Source organism: Mus musculus, chromosome 1 (genome assembly GCF_000001635.26).
Source record: "Mus musculus strain C57BL/6J chromosome 1, GRCm38.p6 C57BL/6J".
Lineage (NCBI taxonomy): Eukaryota > Metazoa > Chordata > Mammalia > Rodentia > Muridae > Mus > Mus musculus.
Window position 1 is genome coordinate 73,838,147 of NC_000067.6, and position 26,617 is coordinate 73,864,763.

General features: G+C 48.1%; 1 long non-coding RNA gene and 1 other non-coding gene across 2 annotated transcripts in view; both read right to left on the minus strand.

Moving 5' to 3' along the window:
* The window catches only part of 6030407O03Rik (RIKEN cDNA 6030407O03 gene), a 246,086-nt gene extending 219,766 nt beyond the window's left edge, over window positions 1–26,320 (minus strand). The window contains exons 1-6 of the long non-coding RNA NR_045311.1: window positions 26,229–26,320; window positions 24,513–24,970; window positions 22,823–22,906; window positions 21,471–21,721; window positions 20,418–20,714; window positions 19,919–19,951 (exon numbers count right to left, since the gene is read on the minus strand). This is a non-coding gene — a long non-coding RNA (RIKEN cDNA 6030407O03 gene). The remainder of the gene's footprint in view (window positions 1–19,918; window positions 19,952–20,417; window positions 20,715–21,470; window positions 21,722–22,822; window positions 22,907–24,512; window positions 24,971–26,228) is intronic.
* Window positions 17,331–17,429, minus strand: Mir6351 (microRNA 6351). Its single transcript, NR_105769.1, has one exon. It is a non-coding gene; the product is annotated as a microRNA 6351 (primary transcript).
* Window positions 26,321–26,617: the final 297 nt, after the last annotated feature.

Here is a 26,617-nt window from a genome sequence, read left to right on the forward strand (position 1 = left end):
CTGTACGAGTGAGAAGCACTGTAGCAGTGAGAAGGCCTGTGGCAGAGAGATGCACTGTAGGAGTGTGGGAGTGAGAAGCACTGTGGCAGGGAGAAGCACTGTGAAGTGAGAAGCCCTGTGGAAGTGAGAAGCAGGGGTGAGAAGCCCTGTGAGAGTGAGAAGCACTGTAGCAGGGAGAAGCACACACTCATTATTCCCTCCTTGCAGGTGAAAAAACCCAGGTGTAGTAAAGTCAGAAGGTAGGCCCAATACTCCAGAGGTAGTAACACTGCATGGCACATGCTAGAGCTATGAGCAGATGCTACACTGCTCACATGGCTGACACCAAGCCATGAGTAGAAGGAACCACTTCTCCAGAGACCATCACCAGCTCTCTAGGGTCTTTGAGGTCATCTATGAGAGTCCAGTTCCATCCATCCTGAAACCTATCAGTCAGACGCACTAGCCATCATTCTTTCTTCTAAGATAGGACCTGACTGATGCCTGAAGAGATGGAGGACTCCATGAGGCTAGAAGCCTAAGTGGATTCCCTTTGTCCCCAGAGATAACAAGCAGTTTAAATAGATCCCAGACTGCACCTGTGCTGGGGGCGCAAGATGGGAGGAAGTGTTATTCTGCCTACACTCCTCTACCAGCATAAGAGTTGCACACAGTAAGGGGACAGGATGAAGAGATAGGAGCAGAGCTGAGCCTAGATCAGAAAGATGGGGACTAATGTCAGCAACGAGCCTGGAGACTTTCCCATCCAGTCTGTTTCCAACATTTCAAGTTTTTGTCCTTACAGACCCAAGGACTGTTGGTTAAAATGCAAATATACATTGGCAATCCAGCATTCAGACACTCACCTCCCAAGAACTTTACAACAAATCAATCAGACACCAACCAGGATCTACAGCTGAATAACTCAAGATGTGGATGGAATTTAGGGAGCTGGTAGAGGGAATATGTGACTAAGACCACGAGATCTTAGAGACAGACAGGACTTCCGAGTCCTACCTCTGAAACCTCATGCAGGTTTCTTGACTGATCTGAGTTTCAGCTTCCTCTATTAGTCAATGAAGATGGCAGAAATGGCTATATCATTAAAGGGCCATAGGATCCGGTATAGTTACATATATAAAAAGCCTAGTGCTTACCAAATCATAGTTGCTATTGCAGTTTTGAACATAGATATTGTCAAGGAGAGGGGAATGAGAGGCTCCCTGTATGGATATCTAAGAAAGACGATCCTCTGAGTATCAGAAGACCCAAGGCTAAACAAGCCAACAAGGCAGACAGAGGAAGCTGCAGAACCCTCTGCATCCTTCTGTTTGTCTGGTTGCTGTTCTCACTTGACAGATGGCAAACTGGGAGCTCAGCTGGCCACATGGCAGAACCCGGCTGCAGCTCCAGTTTCAGCATGGGCTCATCTTCCTGTGTCCTCCCCTCCACCTTTTGTCAGACCTGGATCCCTTCCCACCTGGAGGTCTGCTAGGGACAGGATGTGCTTTGCACATTGCTTTCAGCATGGCTCAGCAAACAGCCAACTTACTCAAGATCACCCCTGGCTCCCACTTGGTGACACCTGTGGACATTCCCTGCTGCCTATACCTGGAGATACTGATAAACAAAGCCCTATTGTATGAAGAATCCCAAAAAACCCTGTACCACCAGAATAAAAGTTCAGGACCACACCTTCCAGTCACCATACATTCCTCTACCTTCGGTTGCAACACTTACACAGGCATCCAGGTGCTACACAGCACAAGGAGTTGGAAGTGCAAGAGATAAATCACCCAGGTCCTACTCAACGGGAGTAAACGAGCCACCCAAGTCACAAGGTTGGCTGCAACATGTGTTGGGAAGTTGGAGACACAGATGAAAGGCTTTCAGAGTTCCGAGAAGAGAGCTGAGCTTCCAGTTGGACAGAAGGGAACAGGCATTTGACCCAAGTGGCATTTCTGTGTCCCAGACAACCAAATCCAAGGAGATTTAGCTCCTGACTTTCCCAGAAGAGATGCAGGGACAGGTGCTGATGGAAGTAGCTGATGGGAACACTTGACCTGAAGACCTTGAAGGGAAGCCAGAGCTAAAAAAACAAACTGTGTCCTTAAACCAGCTACATCCCAGGCTCTGGGCCTCCCTATGGCAAAGCCTCATATTTGAGAGCCCCCAGACATAGCCTGGCTTGGTTTCCAGTAGGTAAGAGTCTCACTTAGGATCTAAAGGAACCTCCAAAGCCACGGTGACCAGAAACCATCTCTGAGGCCATCCCGGGGTGATGGCATCTAAGGTCCTACCTGTTCTTCACTCCACCTATCGTGCTCTTGGGGTTGGGATGAAGGGAAACCCTCTTGGGCCTCAGTCATTCACTAAATTAAAATGAGCTCCTCTGCCCTACAATTCTGCCAGAAAAGTTCAGTAGCAGACAGAGACCTAGACAGGGAGGTCAGCCTCCAAACTAGAAACCCCAAAGCCTCTCCCTGAAGATCCCACGGCTCCATCCTTCTAAGACTGGTTTGTGCATCTATTTTTTGTTTGTCTTGCCTCAAACTCACAACCTTCCCGCTTCAGCCTGCCCGGTGTTACACTGAGCCTCCAATATATTTTTGGTAAAGCAGGGGTACCTCCCTCCCTCCCTCCAAAACCTACTCCTTGCAGTAGGGTGCCCCGCGCTGTTTTGACTTGACCCTCTCTCAGGAAAGTGCAAGAGATTTGTAGAATTTCTGAGGGTCTCCATCACTTCCACCACACACAGAATCAGAATCCCAGCAGGAGCTGAGGGTTTTAGCCAGTGTTTGGGGACACTGTGGTGAGCTCCTGAGTCTGAGTGTCACTCACATAGGCTGCTGCTAGGCACATCAGCTCTCGCTTACAGTTGTAGATGGAAGCACTGAGCAGATGTGATGTCTGGTAAGGGTGCCCATGTCACTCGCAAAAGTGTTGCCTCTTCACACAACCACTTTGGGAGCTGGGATTTCAACATATAAAATTATGAACTCAAGTAAAAGTGGGTATCTACACGTTAGCTTAGACACCTGTCTTATTCGAAAGGGTTTCTAATCCTGCACACAAAACATCCTGACCAAGAAGCAAGTTGGGGAGGAAATGGTTTATTCAGTTTATACTTCTACACTGTTGTTCATCACCAAAGGAAGTCACACAGGGTAGGAACCTAGAGGCAGGAGCTGATGCAAAAAGCCATGGAGGAATGATGCTTACTGGCTTGTTTCCCCCTGCTTGCTCAGCTTGCTTTCTTATAGAACCCAGCCCAAGGATGGCACCACTCACAATGGGCCCTCCCCCCAACCCCTGCTTGATCACTAATTGAGAAAATGCCTTGCAGCTGGATCTCATGGAGATGTTTTCTCAAGGGAGACTCCTTTCTCTGTGATAACTCCAGCTTGTGTCAAGTTGACACACAAAACCAACCAGTACAAGACCATAGTGTATCATCTGCTTAGCTACATTGACTTAAACCAGCTTTCAAAAGGCATGTGCATACTTTCCTAAGCCTCTACTCAGTGATGTCACACTGTAGCTTGGAACTAGCCATGGTGGAAATATTTGCATCATGGAAATCAATAGACACCATAACTCTGGAGTGGGAGGTGTCCTAGTTGCTGTGATAAAACACCACGACCAAAAAGTAGGTTGGAGAGAAAAGGGTGTATTTGCTTACAGTTTCATATACAGTTCATCACTGAAGGAAGTCAGGACAGTAACACCAACAGGGTAGGAACCTGGAGGCAGGAGCTGATGCAGAGACTGTGGAGGGATGCTGCTTACTGGCTTGCTCCTCATGGCTTGTTCAGCCTTTCTTGTAGAACCCAGGACCACCAGCCAGTGATGGCACCACCCACTATGGGCTGGGCCTTCCCACATCCATCACTAATTAAGAAAATTCCCTACAGATTTGCCTACAGCCCCATCTTACAGAGGGATTTTCTTAACTGAGGGTCCCTCCTTCATATGAATTTAGTTTTTGTCAAGTTGACATAAAACTATCGGAGTTGGTGTGGTTTTGTTGTTTTGTTTTGTTTTGTTTTGTTTTGTTTTGTTTTTGCAGAGTTGGGAGAATGGCTTGGAACAGACAGGGTCTCACTACGTAGTTTTGGCTGGCCTGGAACTATGTCAACCATGCTCCCTTAATTTCATACAGATCTACCTTCCTCTGACTCCCAAGAGCTGGAATTAAAGGTGTGTGCCACCACACCCATCTGTTTGTTTTTTGTTGTCTCTGAGGTCTGGGCATGGAGAGGTCACCTTGAGGAGTACGTTGGAATCCGAGGTCTGGGGCAGCTGGTATGTGGCACCACGACCCACAACCCAGTGCCAATCTTGCCTGTTGTGCCCGGATGTTGTACGCCTACTGGGGCTACAACTGGGGTGAAATGGGGTTCACTTCATCTTTCCTGGGTTGTCCACCAAGCAGGAAGAGTAACCTTTGCTTTAAAATCCTGGGCTTCACTCCAGAATATGCTTTTCCACCCATAATTACTTTCAGAAGACACTGTTTCCACTTAAGGAAATCTGATCTTCCTTCCAAATGGCACCGGATATGACCGGAATTATATGTTTGCCTTCTGAAAGAGGCACCCAAGTCTGCTCCCTTCAAGTCATGACTGACTGAGATGAAGGAAGAGGTTGGCCCTGGGGTGGGTTGACTGTAATTGAAGAAGACATGCTACATGCAAGGGATTGTTCTAGCAGCAGTGTCTCCCATGGGTCCCTAGCAGTATAAAGCCCGTGTGATGTTGTCTCCATCCATGCCTGGGGTCAAGGATAGCTCCACAGCCTGAGCCACTGCAGTAAGATTGGGCTACCCACTGCCCAGAGTCTTTGTCCACTGGTGCAAAATGCATTTGCCCATCACTAGAATGGGATATAGCCTTTAGTGAAATGTGTATCCAGTCCTTCTGGGATTCACAGTCTGGAAGCAAATAATTGCAATCTGAAGAACTCTGCAACTGGATCTTCAAGAAGAGGTGAAAATGTATGATTAGTTCTGGACCAGGATAGAAGGGCAGGATCCAGGCTGGTATGACAAGAGACACTATTCAATTTGACACTGAAGATGGGACCAGTAGTTTCTGAGTTCTCAAATGAACATTCATTGTATCCTATTTAAATAGATGTATGTGAGAAGATCCTGATAATGGAGGTTGGAGGCTGCTGGGTCCAGGTGGTACCACCGAGCTCTGCACAAAACGGAGAACTCCCTTTACCAGTAGGTCTTCTCCTTCTCTGACCTTGTCTGGGGGGCTTGGCTTCCCACACCCTCACCTGAGGAGGGTCAAGCAGTCTTTGGCCAACCTACAAGTTCAACGTCCTCTTTTCCCAGTAAGAACCTGTCCAGCTAGACAATAAGAACCTGGGATCCCTGGAATGCCTCTCCCTACAAACGAGGCATTCACAGAACTTTAAACTCTAGAACTTTAAACTCATTTACCCTGAAAACTCCTTCCCAATCTCCAGGATCCATGGATACCCCTGGCTCACCCCAAATAAAGTGTGTGCATACAAGCCCCACCCCAAATCAAGATATGTGCTCACGCTAAGATCATCTAAGAGAGCCGTTTCATTGAAGACCTTAGGAGAAGGCCTTTGTCCAGAAGAGTTTTGTCATCTGGATACCCTGAAGGGAGGAATGAAGCAAAGGACAGCTGGAGCCCACATGAATCCAACAAGACCTCAGTTCGAGGAAAAAAGAGTGGGTGTCCCCAACCAGAGCAGCTCTTGTGCAGCCTTTGGCATCAACCAGCCCAAAGGCCTAAGCCTCCACTCTCTGAGGGCAGGCAGTCATATCTATCTGGCCCTGAGCGGTCTCCCAGCCTTTGGCATCAGACCTTCAGTTCTAAACCTATTATTGTATTTAAGTAAAACCTGTAAGAACAGGCTAGCCCACCACCACCACCAGGTAGTTAGCATGACACACTCACACCCAAGAGGGTAGAAAACTGAAGTGCTCCTCCAGCAACTGGATACAGCCAGGTTTGGGAACCAGCCTTCCAGGCTCTAGGAAAACATTTCCCCATCAGCTCAACCTTCAAATACAACTGCGCACTTTGGCAAGGCACATTGCCCTGCAGGATTTCTGGGAAATAAATAAATAAATAAATAAATATCCCTCTTTCTCCCCCCTCATTTCATCTCCTTTCCTGGCTGGCTTATCTTCCAAGTCTCACCCTTGACACCAAGACTAGCTTCCTTTTCTCACTGGAACAAGACAGAAACTTGAAGAGTGGAAGGCGCACAGGTAACCATAAATGTGTTAGGTGGAAATAATATAAAACTTAGAGACAAGTCTCAAGATGCAGGAATGGGGGCGAGGGGCAGAAAGGAGACCAGGGAGTCTCCCGACTCCTCCACAACGAAAAAAAGGACAGAAGACCGAGAGTACTCGTTTTCTTGGGCCTCTTCGTCAAAGTGTCAGAGATGAGGAGACAGGAAAAAACAAACAAACAATAAACAGAAGAAGCCTGGGAATGCAAAGATGGCTCTATTGGTAAGAGGCTTGGCTTAGAAGCACGAGAAGCCGACTTCAATCCATGTTTAAAAAAAAAAAACTGCACACATTAGCATGTGCTGGGGAGGTGGAGACAAGTGAATCTCTGTGAGCCAGCCAGCCCGCCCAGGCAATCAGCAGTCAGTGAGTGCCAGGTTCAGAATAAGGCAAAAAGCAATAGAAGCTGCCAGACATTGGACTCTGGCCTCCACACACCTGTGCATACAAACACATAGACACATACATACCATGGCACATACAAATGCAGAAAAGTTGTAAATTGAAGGGGTTCACAAGGTTGGTTCTTTCCAGAACTGTAAGAGGAAGGATTCAGACAAGCTTCTCTCCGTGTTTATAGAGACCATCTCCACTGTGTCTCTCTCCAAAGCCTCCCTGGGCCTGAATCTCCCCTTTTCCTATGGATTAATGCTGAATAAGGACCCATCTTACCTTGACCATTCTTATCAAGGCTTGCATCCTGAGACCTGTGATATAGAGATGGGGGTCCAATTCAACAAATACTCCAAGCTAAAACATCATCGGTTCTTGAAGCCCCCAACCGCCCCCACCCTCCTCCTGTTTCACAGCAAATCAAACCGAGGCCCCAACCCAGCAGGATCCCTGCCTGCCTCAGCACAAGTGAGTCATCATCCAGAGCCAAAAGCTGACCCAGCAACAAGGCCTCCAGCTGGAGGGGTCACCACAGAGCCAGAAAGCAGAGGTTTTGGCATAGACGCCTGAGTCCATCCAACCCCATGTGGTTTGTTCAGAGAACCTTAGGTTTACTTGGAAATATAAACGTATAGAGAGTTGCATGCTCCAACATATGTATGAGAGAGTCCTGGTGCCAATAGTTTTCAAAACCCCAAATTGTCCCTATTAGGTTCCCAGAACTTCTCTGCCCTGCTCTGCTGGACCTCAAACCCCACTCTCCAGCCAGCCTCCAGCAAGCCATCCTGGTCACTCTGGAGTCTGACAATGCTCACATGAGCCTGCCCTGCCTCTCCTCTGCCACATCATCAGAACTCAGCCAGGCCACTCTCTGTTCAAACTCAGTGTATGCTCTTCCTTCGTTTTAAAATCTTGCATTGTCTTTAGATAACAGGAGGTGACCCTGTCCTAGGTCTCCCAAGGGCGACGTGGCAATACAGGTTTGGATTAAACTGGGAAGAGAGCTGTCCTAGCATCCCTGCCTGAGGTGGTCACTGGGCTCTGGGCAGTCTCTCAGCTGGAATTCGGTGGGCTTCCAGTGTAGTAGGGCAATCTAAAATCAGGTTGCTGACACAAAGCCTGGAGCTGTGTCTGCGTCTCTGTGACTCAAATGAATCTAAGAAGCAATAACTTCCCGTGGATTGTCCATGTGGGTCTAATACGGAAACACATACTGAGAGAATCAATTCATCCTACAAGAGAGAGAAAGAGCTCTCAGGGACTCAGGGACTATCAACATGATTGCTACTGTCCTGATCTTTTGTGAGGCATAGGCCACAACTTGAGCTGCAGACAAGGATTCAGAGGTTCATGGCCAGGTCTTGGGTGGGACTCCGGGTTCGCAGTCAAAAGTAGACTCCGTAGGACGAACCAGAGTCTTCGCTGCTGCGATGTCAGTCATGGGCCTGATTCCCCCATCTCCAGCTTCTGGGTATCCTGTTTCGTGTTGGAGAAGACTACACTGCCCAGGCTGCCTTTTAATATGACATCAGGACAACTCTGAACAGCATTCAGCAGGAGAGAAGACTGAAGGCTACACTATTTCTGCTCATTATGCTGCTCTGCTCCTTAGGCAACAGGCCCTAGGACCTAGCTTAGCTGTGGCTCCAGCTTGTGCCCCATCCTGGTTTCCAGTGGTCCCACCTCCCTGGTTGCTCTGTAGCCCTATGAAGGAATGACACATGACATACACAGTGATATCTACTTCCCGTCTGGTCTCTTGACATCAGACCAGCCAAGAACAAGGAGTGTCCAGTGCCTCACAGGAAGGACCTATGGGAAGAGCGAGAGTACAGCTGGTCTCCGGAGAATACTCTACTCTTCATCTCTGCTTCTCTCTGCAGCCACCATCTTTTCACTAGACAGGTTGCATCCAGGGACTCTCAGGTCCCTACCTTCAGGTTCAATGACAGGTGGAAACAACTACTTTCGCTTCCATTCCAACCGAAAAGATACCAAGTGATGGCTTCTATGGACTAGCTTGAGACACATCCCTACCTCCGTGGCCAAAGGACCAGATGATGAGCTGGCTGGACATGGAATGATGGAGCTGGAGAGTGCCTAAGGAAATGGCCCCTTTAAGTGATGAGACTTGTTGGGAGATATGGTCTCAAGGCAAAGGTGCAAATCAGCTGCTTCAACCTACACGAGGGAAGAAGCTAGCCCAGGAATGGATGATAGAGCGGTCCAAGGCCTCACTGGGGGCCCAGCTGGATTCTCCTGTACGTAAGGCATCTTCACCCATGATGCTCTGAGAACATCCCATTATATAGAAAAGGGGAGGGTAATTTGCCTACTGTATTCTTCCTGCTTCTTGTTTCTCATATGTCCAAACCTCCACCCAGGTCATAATTACTTCCCACTCCCTTGCTGGGTATTAGGTCACTTAGCATCTGGAGCAGCTCCTATCTGACGGCAGAACAGCAGTGGGAAGTGCTGCATGAGGGGAATTCACCAGACACCAGGCTGGAGGGATGTGGGAGCCTCTGGAATCCAGTCCAGTCTCAGTCACCAGAGAAGGAGCAATAGATAAGATGCTAGAGCCTAGAACCTATCCTCAGGACGGGCCCACGGTGGTCAAGGTAGAAATAGCTGAGGGGGTAAGGTTAGGGAGTGAAGAGAGACCTACAGCAGTCAAGGCAATGGGATAGGAGGGACAAGTCCCAGAAGTAGAGTACTAATCTGAGAGGAAAGGAATAGCAGAGGGCAAAAGAGCAGGTTTGGGGACGGGAGGCCACTAGACTGAAAAGCCAATACTGAGGTCATAAAAGGAACTCACACAGTGAGCACAGCCTGGGAAAGCAAAGCAAGTGTGTCAGATGCAGACCACCAAGGCGGACCTGCTGCAGCTGCACCAGGCTTGCCCCTTCTCGCTGCTCTCTGACTTGACCTACAGAGCTCTGCTCCTGTTCTTTGCCTTCACCGAGTCCATGCCCTGTGCTGCGAGCCATTTCAGATACTAACACCTGGCCATGCCACACCCACAGGGCCAAGACCCCAGCTTTATCTCCTCCCGCTGGACCACACCATCAGCATCCCCACAACTACCCCTACATGGACCCTGACTTCCTTTCTTTTTGCCTCTTCTCTATACAGTAGATAATTCTTTTAGACTCCAAATCATATTGGATTTCCCCTTTATACTCCCAAAGGCTTCCCACCACACTTAAAATCTTGCTTATGGCTTACGTGGCCCGACCTCCACATGCTGGCATCTTTGCCATGTCCCTCCTCCCTGTCACTCACAGTTCCAGGGGCTCTGGCTCTTTTGTTCCTGGATCCCAGACAGCATCCTCCTACCTGGGGGCCTTCCCTCTGGGCATTTCCTCTTAAGTTACCTTCCACCAGATGAAGTGGTTCATACCCCTGTCTTTTTCAGGGCTGTGTTTGAAGTCACCCCTTTGAAAGCCCCTCTCCCAACCATCCAAGCATAAACTATTCTTCTGTCTCATGTTCTCCCCTTTAATGTGTTTCACATGTTCTTACACAACTCACCAACACAAAAGCACATGTGTACGTGTAAAGTCAAATAAGTGTACACATGTGCGTGTGTGAATGTTTTTCTCTTTCTGCATTTGAATGTAAGATCCATGCAGTAAGGAAGCTTGGAATCTTCCCTCCTGAAGCCAGAGGGTATATGGTGCTCCAGGCCAGCTATACATACTTGTGCAATGAGAACATCCATCTGGTAGGGGCTAGTCTCATCCCCATGGCATGCTAAAACAGATGGAGGAACTTGAGTCTTGGGCTTGGTTCTCCAACCAGAGGGGTCTGGAAAGTGCTAGAGGCCATAACAGCTGGGACCTATCTTGCTGCAGTTTCCAAAGCAGTTGAAAGATGACAGGAAACTTGGATCCGTCAAAGACAGCAGCAGGCAGAGAGGCTCGACCTACAACACATGCCAGCTCAAACTAACAACCAAGGTGAACCCACGACATCAGCCAGGGTCTATGAAATACTATGTACCAGCTGCCTTTAAAATGCCTGTCATTGTCGGACAGTGGTGGCTCACACCTTTAATCCCAGTACTCAGGAGGCAGAAGCACATAGATTTCTGAGTTTGAGGCCAGCCCAGACTACAAAGTGAGTTCCAGAACAACCAGGGCTACACAGAGAAACCCTGTCTCAAAACCCCAAAAACAAAATAAAACACCTGTCATGGAATGTCAGGATGGAGACCACCTTGGGCAATACTCAGTGGACCAGGAAGCCATGTTTTCTTTGAGGTTTCCAGGGACATAGTACATTGGTAGCCCAGTCTGTTTCTCCTGTGTGACATGTAGAAGCTCCTGAACTACTGCTGTGACTTAAGGGACCCACTTAAGTGTAGATGCTTGTCTTTTGGCCCAGGAGACTCAGAAACTTCCCAGAATCTTCTTCAGAGGAAGAAGAAACTTCCTCAGAAACTGCTAAGAGAAACTGCTAAAAATAAAACAAATGGTGAAACCAACTTTCACTTAGTTAAATTTAAAGTACCTATTTGTACTTCCACCAGGGCGCCCCCGACCCCGATGGCTGCAACAAACATTCTACAATCAGACATATGTGCCCCCAAGACATCAGGGGTAGTGAGGTGGGCTGTGTGCACAAAGATTCTAGGTAGGGAGAGGGACACAGGATCATAGGGACCGATGGAGAGATTTCCCAGGTGTGGGTATTCTTGTGCAGAACTCTGTGACAATCTGAAGGGACAAATTAGAAGACATGCCTCTACCGGATTTTTCAAGAAATGATACAGACTATTTTCTTACTATTTAAATGAAAAGAAACACCTGTTTTATACCCCTGGTGAAGGCAAGAGACACACTTGCCTGATTTGCCAACTCATTCCTATGCCAAGCGGGTAACAGGAACATGGTAGGTATTCAGTTATAGGAGGAATCTTTCATGCAATGTGTGGAAGCTTCACCTGTCGATAAAAAAACCTGGGGCTAATGAGCTGAGGCAGGATTAGAAAGTGGAACATCTGGCAGAGAAGGAGAGAGAAATTCTGGGAAAGAGGGACAGGTGCAGGAGCGGAGATTCACCCCAGACACAGAGAAGGATGATCACATGAAACTGAGGACCAGATAACCAACCATGTGGCATTTATAGAATAAAATATATGGGGCCCTAAGTTATGAGCCAGGCCCAAGCTATTGGCCTTAGCATTTATTCACATATAAAAGTCTCAAAGTCATTACTTCGGGGAACTTGGGCATGAGTGGAAAGCCTGCATTACACTCAGTAATTAGGCCTGAATTCATTGGTTTGGGAGACTGGAAAGCAATTCCTCTAGGGGAATGGCTGCACACGACATCTGGTATAGTCTCTACTTTGTGTCCATTTGAGGGAAGCACAAGAATCCTTCAATTTTAAGCTGATTATGGGGTGGGGGGTGTCCAAATGACAAGAGAGTGCCTCAACTTGTATTAGTTCAGCCTGGGCTACAAAGTAACAAGTTTTCAGCCCTCAGCCTGTACGAGGTTTCCCTCCATATACAGACTATGAAGAGCTGAAGGGAAACTGGTTGAGTTATTCGGACTGCCTGGCTTCAGTGAGCCTATGGCAGCAGAAGTCCTACTCCGACTTTGTGTATGAAGCTATTGATGTTTGACAGTATCCTGTTGTACTTTGGGGATTGGTCACTTTTCCAATTCACTTTACATGGCTTCATTTTACTCACGGTTGGTTTTATTGGCACATTCTGTTCCTTTCCAACGCGTGGGTCAATCATGTGTGACAAAGGGCTACCACCGCCGCATGCCTTGATAGCCTGATTCTCTTAAAACATAAACAAAGCCCTTATAACTAGAGTCAGTAAATTGAAATATACAGACAGCAGGTGTCCTGGGGAGGGGGAGGGAAGCTGAGGATAGTGTATCCCTCAGAACCCAGCAAGAGAGGCATTGAACTGGGCTGTTTTCTGCTTCCTTTGGTCTCTTTACTCTCTATAGAACAAAGGTTTCCTGGGATCATGGCAAGATGCCAGCCCAACAGTCAGTCTTCCGGACCAAGCCCTTTTCCTGGGTATCCACAGGATTTCATGGGTTACTGAGCTGGAATGTCACGTGAATTTGAAAGTGCCAGCAATGGATGGGGTTGAGAGTACAAAGAGCAGAGGGGAGGCCGGGGACAGTTTGCCCTGCTGCAGCACAGAGTCCTATAAGAATCTGAAGGGCCAAACAGAAGCTGTTCTTCTATGTTGCTATGATGGAAAAAGAGAGCGACTAGCTGGAAGTTTGAGTGGCGAGACTGGAGAAGTGGCTCAGCAGTTAAGAGCACTGACTGCTCTTTCGTAGGTCCTGAGTTCAAATCTCAGCAACTCACAACCATCCATAATGAGATCTGACGCCCTCTTCTGGTATGTCTGAAGACAGCTACAGTACATACAACAATAAATAAATCTTTGGGCCAGAGTGAGCAGGGCTGGAGCAAGCAGAGATCCTGAGTTCAATTCCCAACAACCACATGATGGCTCACAACCATCTATACAGTTACAGTGCACTCATATACATAAAATAAATAAATAAATCTTTTTTTTTTAAAAAAGGAAGTTTGACTGGCAATCCTTAACCATGCAGCCCTCCTTCTCAGAGAAAGAGTGAGCAACCCAAGGTTTAGATAGCCAGTCCCAAGGCAGGAAGTGGAGGATATGATAGGGCCCCAGACCTTAGTAGGCCCCTAGACCTTAGCACACCTGACTTCATGATGGAAGTACCATTCAGGCTGTAAAACTCAGCATCTAGACAACACCACCTGCCAAAACTACATCAAAGTCTACAGAATTCTGAGAAAGTATCAAAACATACTAACCTTCCTTTTTAGCTTCTGTGGTTCTGCTTCAGGCTTGTTAACTGTTCTTGTTAACTGAAATATGTCAACCCAAAACATGATTTTTGTCCCTAAAATCTCACCCTGAGAACGGCTCGGTGTTACACTGAGATACAGAAACCCCAGGATAGTTGCCAACCTACTAATAATGACATTCTATTGACTTAAATCCCTGTCTGAGCAGTCCTCTCTGGCGAATACCCCACAACAGAGGCCATGAGGTTTAAGAGTTTGAATCTGGTGGGCTTTATAACATCTGGGTGAGTACTTCTTTAGAGTGTCAATTTTCTATAGTGTTAGGAGCGGGTGTGGCGGCAGTCCCAAAGGCGCCAGGGACTGTAGCTAAGTCATATGACTTGCACCTGACTTCCTCATATAAGCCACAAACATCTTGAGAGCTGCGCAGGTGCACCAGGATACGGGTGAATCCAGTTTGATGGAGATATGCCCCTGCTGCCCTGATTAGCTGAAGCTGCGTGCCTGGTGAGGCGGCGTGGCCTGCTGTGCGTGGATGCGAGTATAAAAGGAGTGAGAGGCCCAGGATTCGGGGGAGATATAAACAAGAAGAATCAGGACTGAATAAACTGCTGTTAGAAGGACTGGTGGTCGTGTCGTTCTTGCTGGTCGAGAGCGGACGCGACACTATAGGGCCTGGAAGGACTGAGAGTCAGTCAGGAGAGGGAGCCAGGGTGGTAGCAAGCTTAGTCTCCCAAACGTCAGAGCTGAGCGTTTACAGAGGAAATGGAATGTGGCCTCGGCCAGATACAGGGGATTCCAAGAGAGATTCGGAGCTACTGATTCAGTAAGTAAGGCTCTCTGCCACTAAGCACAATATGCTACCTAAGGACCACATGATTTTTAAGGCCATCAAAAATACAAGATAGAGATAGATAGATAGATAGATAGATAGGTTTTTTATTTTAGTATCGCTCAAAATAAAAAGAAATAGATAGTTTTTTTTTTTATTTTAGTACCTTTCAAAATAAAACGAAATTGTGGGTATAATAAAAATGCATAGCTAATGTGTCCCTTTTCTGCAAAAGAAGGGCTTGTTAAAACAAATAGCCCAAGAAATCACCATGAGGCTGTGGCAGCCATGGAGCGCTTCTGGCTACAGGTCACAAGAGATGGTTTAATATGCTGCGAAAGACACAGGCCTTGAGGCCAGACAAACCTAGACTACAATGGTACTTCCCATCTTTCCAAAGGTAGACTTGGGCCTTGACACTCAGTTTCCCCATCTGAAGTTCTGCCAACTCTAGGTGCTTAATTAGCAGTGAGGGACATCCAGAAGGTACCCACAGGGCACATGTGAAGTACTTGTCACTCCAGAATTCCTTTCCTCCTTAGTCTGTCCCCCATATCTGCCATTCTGCTATCAAAATGAAACTCTGTGTTTGTTGACAGGAAACCAAGACCACTGAGGGCAACGTACAGGGGTGGGGGGATGCTAGACAGCAGACACTGGGAAGGACCCAGAACCAGACGGTATAAAAGGCCTGGGCAAGGGACCCTGGAATAACCCCAGTAACTGATTGACCACACAAGAATGGAGAGAAAGGTGAAGGGAATGGAAAGGTAGGGAGAGACTTAAACTCCAAATGTCCCCCTCCACAGTGGAGGGGTCTGCAGTCTTCTGTACATGTCACATGGGAGGGTCCCTCCTTCCTCCACACTGTCACACCCTCTGCCTCCATTCTGCCAGGAAATCCCAAGGATGCTGGGGACCCTCTTTCTTCTGTCATCTCTGGGGAAGACTTCCCTTTCCCCTAGCACATTTTACTGTGCCTTAGAAATAATGTCAAAGCCATGGAACTTCTTGGTGATCTAAGAACTCCAATTGCTCTCCTATGTCTGACTCATCTAAGTTGCACCACAGAGACCGTCTGTGGGTTAGGGTTAGGGTTAGGGTTAGGGTTAGGGTTAGGGTTAGGGTTAGGGTTAGGGTTAGAGGGTTAGGGTTAGGGGGTTAGAGTTTGGGTTGGGGTGGACCATGTTTAGGTTAGGGTTAGACTGGGGTTAGGGACAGGAATAGGAATAGGTTTAGGGTTAGACAATCCTTATCAGGAACTACAAAGGCCAGTTTGAAAATCTTTCTTTTTTTTACTGGATCTTTTTTAATTTATTTTTTCATTTGAGGAAAAAACAAAACAAAACAAAACAGCTAAATCCAGACTAACAACCTGACTTCCTGAAAATAAATAGACAGGACCAAAAATCAATGTTTTGTTTTTAGTTTTCCAAACCAAACAGCATGTGAGGATTAAGCCTCATAGCTTTCTTCCAGCCTGTTCATCCCTGACGGAGATCACAAGCAAAACCAAGCAATTCGGAGAGGAAGGGTGACCAGAGCGAGGCTCATTCCTTCCGGGCCAGCTGCCTGATTTCCATCACGCCATGATGCTGTGGTCTAGCCATGCGGTCCGTGATAATTTGAACGATAAATGAGCCGAACCGGCCATCTGTAGAAGCTAAACCCTTCTAATGACTGCCTCACGCATAGGAAAGCAGAGCTTGCTTCAAACAAAAGTCACATCTTGAGATCAAGACATCAACCAGTCAGCCCTAGGGCTGTGCATACAGAACAACAATAACAAAAAAATTCATTTCTCCCAAAGATCAGGCTATAGAAATTAGCACGCAGGTTCCGGAGAGATAAGGGAACTTGGCCACAGGACTCATCCCAGCCATGACTAGGATCTGATGGGGTCCCAGCTACCAGCTCCTCAACTGTTTCCATGACAACAACTGCATACCTCATCCCCTCCAGCAGCCTAGGAGAAAGTTTTGGGTCTCTCTAGACTTGTATTCCAAGCACCAAACAGAAGCAGAAAACAAATCCCACCCCCGTCACACCCCACCCCCGTCCACCTTCTCCCCCTCAACGATAGCTAAGTGAACGCATCTGAAAGTTTCCAAAGAATTTCACTTTGGGGCCAAGCCCAGAGATGGAAACTTTGCCTGGGAGGGAGATTTTAGTGGGACACATAGCAAGGGAAAACAGAAGGAAGGAATCTGGAAGAAGAAGAGCATCCTGCCTTCCATACATCCACCCCACAGGAGCCCAGCATGCTATCTGGCCAACCTGTGGTTTCAAGCACCTTGAGACCCAGCTGCAGAGGCACTCTCTGGGCAAGGGCCCTGGGGCTCTGGGCTTTGCCCCCTGTAACTAAACAGTTCATCATTTATTTCATGACTACCCCTAAAGCCATAGAGCAAGGAGGGCTTCTACCAACCAGCCATGCCTAGCTCAGAATGGAGGTCACTGGAGCTGCAGGAAAGGATCTCAAGTAAGCAGGGCCTTTTGCTGCACACTTCCACCAGGAAGCACTCAAGAACCCAAGGCTGTATAGGAAACATGGGTGAGCCAAACCCCTATCTGCACCTCCAAAGTAACACAGGAGAACCCCCTCTGCCCGTCTCTACTCTCGGAGACAGCATTTCTCTGAAGAAAGGCAGGAGACTGGCAGCACCCTCGGCGCTTCCAGGAGAGTAATTTGAGGCAAAGCTTGCAAGTTCAGGCCTAGAACTTAGCACTCAGACCCCTGAGGCAGGGGCATGCTGGATCTACCCAGCACACAGTGACACCTAATTCATGACAGATACATGTGCAGTCTTATATCTAGGGCAAGTGAAACACTAGGGGACCCAGGAGAGCCAGCCCCACAATCTTCATCAGTAGTGAGGCCAGCTCTGGGAAAGGGCAGAAGATGATGGTTCTGTTGGCCACTAAGCAAGGCAAGAAATTAGGGAGAAATTCCTATATTGACATACTTCAGTGGCCTTTCCTTCTCTTCCAGCTAAACTTCTGGAGAAAACTGAGCATGCCCAGAGGATCTCTGCAAAGCAAACTGAGCAAAGTCCAAAGTGTTCCGTCCTCCATTTCAGCTTTCCTACATGTGCTCCCTGAGCAACGCTAAGGCCAGAAATTCAGCTGGCATCTTTCCTTCTTAAGTGGCCACCTTAAACTGAGCCTGCTCGGGAGTGTACAGAACTGAGCATGCTCGCTGTTTTCCTATAGGTAAGGAATCTTATGCCACTCTAGTTTCTTGGCTATATGCGGTTTGCTTCTGTGTTTGTTGAACAAAATGTGAACCTGTATGCTCTTTATACTTCTCTGGAACATGGGAGCTGATCCTACCAATTGTGGTCTCGGTTGTTAAGGCTTCCCCAGAAAGGCAGCCAGGTGGACCCTCCTTCAAGTACTGAAACCAGTAAGAGGGAGGAGTTCCCGGGTAAGCTCCTTCTCCAAGCCACATACTCTGACCTTCTCTGAGCCTCCTTCCCAAACTGCATGTGGGCGAGCTCAGAACTCGTAGCTTTCCCTGAGTTCACCCAGGACTCTCCCGCACACAGCCCATCCAGTGGCCAGACACAGCTGGGTCAGCACAAAGCACAGCACAGAAAGCAGGAAATGACATCAGCACAGAGATGTATTCACAAATGAAGAAACTGAGGCACGGGAAACCGACTATGCACCCAAATTTTCATAACTGCTAGGTAGCAGAACTGGGATTGGAGTATGCCCAACTGGTCTTGCCCCAGTGTAGTCTTGCCCTGTAATCACCATGCCCTCCTGTCCTATAAGGAAGAGGGCTTAGCTTAACCGCAGGTGGATGACCCAGCTGAAATGGACAAGAGATCTGCCATGTTTAGTTCTTGCATGCCCAAATCTCTTCAAACTTCACAGCAACCTTATGCACCAATGTCTGCTTCACAGGGGTGAGGAACCAGTCCCTGAGAGCTTGTGGTGTCTGTGCACATCTCCATATAGAAAAAGGCTGGATTGGAAAACAGATCTGAAGAGCCTTGTACAACCCTCCTAGGCCTGCAAGAATCTTTCTATGCTCTTGCCTGCCTCCCTGTCTGCCCTACATGGTACACTCAGGAGCTTGGAGAATCGAGGAGACTGTGATGAGAGATGTCTGGACAGCCCAGGCTGCAGTCTTGGGGCTTCAAAGAGCTAAGGGGCTTCCAGAGGATGGCTGGTCCAAGAGTGTCATTCAGAAGCTGATGGTCCTCCAGGATGTGAGCTCTCTTGGCAGCCTCCGTTTCTACAGATCCATTTGCCTCGGGAACCACAAACCCCAAATGTAAAGGAATCTATTTTCTAAGGAAAACACATACTTATACATTCTGAGTAATTTCCCGTGGAACAAGGAAAAAATAAACACAACACCCCAAATGGTATTTTGCTTACAAATGGGTTCAAGTAAAGAGAAGAGGGAGAAGAAAATACAGGGACAAGGGGAAACTCGCTACAGCTTCCAAACCTCAGAACAAGCCTGCAGCTAAAGGGGTTGACGGCGCGGGATGGAGCGTGGTGTGAGGTCGGGAGTGGCCAGAGCTGGGGGGCTTGCTGGATCCTCTTCTGAAAGCCCCTTGTCTACCCTAGGAAGACTGGGGGTGGGATGCACACATGGAAAGGGCCGACCAGCTGGTGGGAAAGAATCCTGGAACCACAAACCACAGCTTCATATGGGGATCATGGCCAAGTGCATTGTGGGAATTAGGTTGCCAATGGCCATGTGAGTGGAATAGAGATAAAAAGCAACAGCACCGTGGTCAACAAGATGGTCAGAGGAGAACAAATCTGCAAGGGTGCAGAGGGCCCAGGCAAAACGAATAAGGAGGGATCGCAGACCATGAGCAGCAAGGTCTCTAGAGAAACTGTGGACGAAATGGGTGGGTTAAGAGGTCACAAATCACCTTTCAGGGCTAGTTCAGTCTCCCTATACACAACTGTCTGATCCACAGCACAGAGGACAGAGATGGAACTTGGGGAATGGACACTTGAGAGCTAAGAGAATTTTGAAGCACTAAGCATCAATTTGCAGTGCAAATCAGACCCAGGGGGACATCATGATTGGCAGAGGACACAGGATATTGCAGCTCCCATGCTGAGAACAGCTGCCTTGCATTTGCTCAAAGCACAAGATTCATATCGCACAGGCTTTCCGGATCTCCAGGGCCCAGCAGGATGCCCTGGCTATCTATCCTGAAGACTGAGTTCTTCCCTCACCATCAGCCCCTGCTCCATCTGTACAGGCACGGCACTGGGGGCAGGCCCCTCTGGCGCATACGACCTTGTCTGAACCCCAGAGCAGCTGCATAAGGAAGGTAGAATCCTCACTTTCCCTCCACATCTGGCAAAGCCAGGACTGATGCCCCCAGCCTGTTTTCCAGAGAAGGCACCCCAACAACCCTGCCCCAAGAGGACACTTACTGTCCCCACAATGTCCCTGGTGGGTAGGAGGGAGGATACAGGAATCCCATCTCATGTTTTCCATAGTATCCCACCCCCTGGTTCTTCCCCCACAGACCCACAGTCTAGGAAATACAGGAGACAAAAAGACCCAGTGCCTTGAACACTAGACTAAGGCCCAGGAGAACCGGGTCTGAGGTTACCTGTCCTTGAGAAGTCTGTTGAGCTTCAGTTTCCTTAGCAGAAAAAAAAAAAAAATTAGGTGTATCTTAGATTATAGAATCAGAGCTTTGTTTTTCCCACAAACGCATGTCCATCAGCCCCAAGCTAGAACAGAATGAGAACAGCCATTTCTATGGGGTCCGCATGAAACCAGGCTGGACTGACTGCACATCCTATTTCCATCCATTCTCTGAGGTCTCTCCGCAGGACCACAGCCAATGAGGTTTGAAAGCTCTGTCCTTTGCCACCAAGAGACAGATCTCAGAGCCCACTGTGGCCTCTTTCGTCCTTGGGCCATCCTACAGGCTCAATTGCTACCCAAATGCTGTCAGCTTCCAAATTCCAGCCACAACAAACACACTGGACACCTTACTGCTGGGTGTCTGTATCAGCTATCTGTTGCTGGGTAACAAATCCTGCTCTCCCCCCCCCCCCACCACCAAAAAAATATGTGTTCAAAAACAACAAGTAGTATCTCACTGTGTCTGAGGGTCAGGCTCAAGTTCTAGCAAGAATTTGAGTCAGGATGCACGCAGCGTTGTCATCTGACAGCTGGCTCTGTGAGTCACGTGACTGTCTATTCACTTGGACGAAATGTTGGTGACCCTAAGTTGTTGCCACATACCCTTCTTGTGACACGGCAGCGGACTTCTCCCCAGTACGTGATCCAAGAAGAGGGTTCAAGAAGAGGCTCACAGTGCTTCCTAGGACCTAGGCTTTGGAGTCACACAGTCTCAGCATCACCAAATGTTGTTAGAAGTCACATGATCAGTTCCCCTGTGGCCAAGGGAGATAGATGACTGTCACTTTCTGGGACTCCATCATCCTCGTCTGCTTTCTCCACTTGCTCCTGCAAGCCCTCAGTCCTCCATATCTTTTTCTTTAGTCCCTATCAGGTAACTTCTTACATCTCTTTGTCCAACCACTCTGTCGTAGGTTCCATAAGAATAAGAAGTCATGCTCTCTCTTAGAAAGGCTGGTCCTGTTTCCAAGCTATGCACAAAAAGCCAAGTCTGGCTCAGACCAGAGCAACCTTGTTTCTCACATCACATGAAGGCCTTCTTTTACCCATAACCTCCATGGACAGCTACTCACTGGGGCCTTTCTCATCCTCACAGCTACTCCCTTCATTCTGAGTGTGTCCACCTTGTGTCAGCCGATGTTGTGCTGACGTTAGAGACCTTTCTGCTTCCCAGTGGCAGAGGGTCTCTGATTTCCCATCAGCCGCCAGTAGTTCACCTTGCTCTATCCTAGCATGAAACAGTTGAAGTCCAAAGCTCACTTTGGAGCCACGACTTCTCCAGTCTTGCAGCCCTGAGGTGCTGAGGCCATGCCCAGGGTCAAGGGCCAGCGCCCACTGCTTTGGACCCATCTTGAGCCTGCATTTTGGTAGCCATTTTGAAAGCCTTCCTATTGCTCTCATTCCTCCTTTTGCTCTGAGGCCACAACATCCTCGACCTCCTGAATCCACAGGAGCCACCTTCTGTAGAGTTTTGTGTGGGGTGGACCCATCCTGATCCTGCTTCCTCTCACCTGGATCATGGTCTAGAGTCACAGGGCTGCCAGCCTTCATTGCCCCAGCACAGTGGACCTTCAATCTTTACCCTTCTTTCCCGGGCAGAGGCCCCCTCAGTTTGATCCAACGTGTTCCATTGTCAAGCATTTCCAGGACCCCAGAGGAGATGAAGAAGGAAGTTAGAGCTCCCGCCTCTTAAGATGTCTTATCTTCTTGAACTTGAATTATTAATCAAACTTCTTAATTTTTAAGAGTAATATGGCGGCCTCTGTTTGAGACATTTGGATCAAAAGGAACCTCTACTCTCACGGGTTCCCATTTCCGTGAAGCCCCGCAGAGACAACTTGAGAATACAGACAGTGTTTCCTGACCATGTCCTAGCCCTCTCCACTTACAAGATGGAGTCTACCTTTCTGGGCCGTCATCTTGAATGCTAGAGCATGAGTCGCCATTGTCTCTTTAAAGCTCGATTTCTGTTTCAACTATGCTGTCTATTCAGGAGGAATGATGTCATGTCCCCTTCTAGGGTCCACCAATACTGACACTGCCTTCCTAGTCCTTGCCATGTCTCCCCTTTCTGAGTGGGACTCTCTAGTCACCACCTTCATTTCTGTGGAATACCCAGCCATGTGCCCTCCAGCAACCTGCCTGCTCTGTTTGGTCTCATCCATAGGGTGAGCCTGCATTAGCCTCTGCAAAGATCTCCCCTCCCCCTCCCCGCACCCTTCCCCCACCTACTCCTTCCCCGCAGAGACTGCTGCTAGAGTCAATGACAGGGGAGCTAAAGGTTTCCCAGTCGGTTGCCAGCCCTCAGCAGATTCTGGTCTTAGGCGGAGAAAATCAACTTTCCTGGCCAAGGCCCTGGCTTTCCAGCAGAACCACAGCCTCCACAAGCTGTTGGCCTGCACTCTGGGAAGGACACATGGGATGGAAAACAGAATTGTGGGTATGGGCAGCATGCAGGTCCCACAAGGCAGAGGCCTTCTCCTTTCCACAGCCCCAACACGTGCACTGTGGGTTCTGGTCCCCATGTGAACCTGGGACAAAACTGACCTGGAACCTGAGTCGTTGGGGCAGCCAAAGAGCTGAGGACATGACAAGGACATGCCATGCCATGCCACATGCCATGAATGCCATATTCCACTGGTTTCTGCCTCCCTAACTGGGAATTCTCCCATATGGCCTGACCCTTAGGGTCATATGACACTGGCAGAGACAGTAATGAAAAGTATCGTATCCTGTTCCCCACTCCTTTGCCCCCTAATATCTAATAATAGAGGGGCATCCCTTCTCACAGGCCAGGCTGTTAGCCACACACCAGCTCTCTGCTCAAGTGACAACTGGTGCCTACCTAGGCTCAGCCACTTACCTGGAGTTCCTAGCAGTAGTTGTAGGCCAGCCCATCTCTTCATGGAGTGTGGAGAAAGGAGGCCAGCTGGTCCCAGAAAACACCCTGCAGGCGAGCAAGGTAAAACAGACTAGGGGGAGCTGTTACAGAAATCCACATGATCTCTGACACTAGGCAGTGGCACTTGTTCCCTGTGGAAGACACTGTAAAGGTGGCTGGTACCTCCCTCATGGTAGAAAAGATTTCAACTAAACATGAGTTAGTTAGTGCTGGCTCAAACCAGCCAGAGCCATACCCCTGGGACACATGGGAGCAAACCCTAAGAAGAAAACAGTGGCTTTTGAAGTCTCCCTTTAGAAAAGCATGATTAGCAGTCCCCCTTTACAGAGGAAGAAACTGTGGCACCACCTCTTTCAGATACAAAATGACACCACTTGGATTTCAACTCAAGTGTTTGACACACACAGATGAAAAGCCAAGGTCCTTGGATCCTCTCTCTAGGTCCTTCATTGGGGACTCTGTGCTCTGTCCAATGGATGATTGTGAGCATCCACTTCTGTATTTGCCAGGCACTGGCAGAGCCTCTCGGGAGACAACTATATCAGGCTCCTGTTAGCAAGCTCTTGTTGGCATCTGCCAAAATGTCTGGGTTTAGTGGTTGTTTATGGGATGGATCCCCAAGTGGGGCAGCCTCTGGATGGTCGTTCCTTCAGTCTCTGCTCCGAACTTCGTCTCTGTAACTCCTTCCATGGGCATTTTGTTCCCCCTACTAAAAAGGACTCTGAGCTTCTGGGCTAATATCCACTTATCAGTGAGTACACATCAGGTGTGTTCTTTTGTGATTGGGTTACCTCACTTACGATGATATCCTCCAGATCCATCCATTTGTCTAAGAATTTTACAAATTCATTGTTTTTAATAGCTGCGTAGTACTCCATTATGAAACTGTACCACATTTTCTGTATCCATTCCTCTGTTGAGGGACATCTGGGTTCTTTCCAGATTCTGGCTATTATAAATAAGGCTGCTATGAACATAGTGGAGCATGTGTCCTTATTACATGTTGAAGGGGTTTGCAGCCCCATAGGAGGAACATTAATATGAACTAACCAGTACCCCCAGAGCTCCTTGGGACTAAACCACCAATCAAAGAAAACACATGGTGGGACTTGTGGCTCTAGCTGCATATGTAGCAGAGGATGGACTAGTCGGTCATCAATGGGAGGAGAGGCCCTAGGTCCAGTGAAGGGTCTATGCCCCAGTATAGGGAATGCCAGGGCCAAGAATGGGAGTGGGTGGGTTGGGGAGCAGGGGATAGGGAATTTTCAGAAGGAAAACCAGGAAAGGGGATAATATTTGAAATGTAAATAAAGAAAATATCTAATAAAGAAAAAAAAAGGCAAAGTCACAGGAAAAAGGCAAACCTCCACAAAGCTGAGAGAGTGCATGCAACTAATACTTTGTAAGGCCTGGCCCTGAAACATGTCCCTTCCCGTGAGGGACAGCTGGCTAGGAAGTCTCACCCAGACCCCTGATCATGAGTGAAGAACCTCAAGGATAGTAGAATACTGGCAGCTTGCCTAAGCTAAGAGTCTTTTCAAATAAGGCTTTCACAAACTGCAAACGTTTAGAAATCAAAGCATCTCTTTAAGCAGCAGAAGGCAAATGAGGCCCCATCCCCCACTCCTCCCCTTCCCAGTCTGCTCCGCACCTCCCATCAATGGCTAGGGGACCTTAACACCTCTAAAGATGCAGGCTATAAAGAAGACAAACTGCTAAGCTTCCCGCCTCCGTGGACAAAGGATTGCAGACTGCCAGGGAAATTTTCAGACAGAGGTCCGGAAGTCAGAGCGACCAGCTGAGTGTCTGGCACCTGAGGCCACACCTAGGCATACGCAGGGTACTGCACGCTCCAGGCCTGGTCTGAGGCCAGCACGTTCTCTTGTGCACGTCTGCACTGCCTAACAAGATCTGGCCTCTGCCTTCCTCTGCTTGGGCCTCTCAGGGCCTCTCCGCACGGGTAGACACTACCCCCTGGTGGGCTTGGGCGCCCTGTGCAGGCCTTCAGGTCTTGGCCTCCAGAAGAGTTTGGTTTTCCTAAAAGAAGCCCCATCACGGAAGCTGTTGGGGGACTGGGATTCCATGGTGTGGGTGAGGGCCTCCGGGATCCTAGAAGAAGCGAAAGAAAGAAGCAGAGGTTTGGTGTTGCTCGCTAGCACTCTGAGATAGCGATGGAGCAACAGGAAGGTGACAGCGGCGGAGCTTTCTAGATATCGACACCTGTTGTGGGAAAGGAAAGCACTCCCTGCTGGCCAGAGGGGAAACTGAGACTGAGCCGTCACTTGAAGCCTGGGACTGAGGGATGATGGGACATGAAGCTGAGTGGTCCTTTAAACTTAGCAAATAAAAATCTGGAGACTGTAAATCTTTCGTTTACGATTAACAGTGAATGCTCTTTAGCAATGTACTAGCCATGCACAGCGAGCAGGGTATCTGTGCAAAGAGCCAGGGAACTAACTGATGCTGCATTGGAGATTACAGAGGAGTTGGGGATACAGGTGGAATGCCCCAAATTAACCTGTAAGCCTCACCTGCCCCGTTCATTAACCAGTTCACTAGTTAAAGCTACTAGGTCTCTTCTTAAAAGAAGACAAACAGGTTCGCCTTGCCCATGAGCTTCATATTAAAGAATAAACAGGTTTCAGATGGTTTCTGCTAAAGAAGCCTGCTTTACAATGACTGCTTTCAATAACGAGTACTTATGTCTTTGGTAAATGACTAGATGAAAAAATTTCGTTCTGAAATATATAAAGATTTGAGAATAAAAAAAACTTGAATAAGTTATAAGGATCTCAAAAATGATTGTGGATATATAGAAATAAAAAAGGTTTCGGATTCCTTTTCCATTCTATGCTGTTATTGCCCTGAAATTTGGGGGGGGGGGGTGTCAGGATTTGATGAAGTACCAGCTGTTTTACTACTCAGTCACAAGCTCAGGATTTTGAGTTTTCTTTGGTTATCTTCTAGATATAGACTTAGAGGTGCTTTTTATTGGGTTAAAATATCTCTATCCAATTATACACCTGGCTCTTTAAACAGAAAAAAATTTTTTTCATGTTCAGAGAAAAATGCTACAGTTCTTACTAAGACTCAAAGGCGTAAGTCTGCTGCTTCACAGAGTCCCATCAACTGCTTTCCCTACCATGTGAATTTCAATAAAATGGCAACGCTGATCTATCTCCTTTTATGAACTGAAAATTCGCATGAGCTTCAGGGAATCAGAGAAGTCGTAAGACTTGGATCCACCTACCAGAGTCAAATGGACTCCGGACAGTACAGCCTGAGTTTCTGTATCTGTCTGTCCCTAAGAATGGAGTTTCCCCTGGTCTTGGGATTCCTCCCCCTCCCCGGTAACACAAAAATTTACCTTCTGTCCCGAGTCTATATTTGTCTCAACAGATTTTCACTTGGCTGACAGACTTCATCCAGGGATGCAAACTGCAGAGCTCTGGACTTGCTGAAAATTATGTAAACCAGTCCAGCCAACATGATTGCTCCTTGTGCCTTCAGCTGGATCAGCCAATCCAGTGCTTCTGACAAATGCCCCATTGTCCAGCCTTTCACTAGCCTCTCAGTCTTCTGGGGCCCTGGCAACAACACCCTAATGTCAGCTGGAAGTAGTTACGGAAGAAAATATGTTGTCTGTTACCCCACCTAACAGGCTGAAAATGCTAAGTCAAAGAGAAACTCTGTGGCATAGAGGACAAAATGGCTACCTATAAGCTGACTGACACATCAGAAAAATGGGCCCAGATT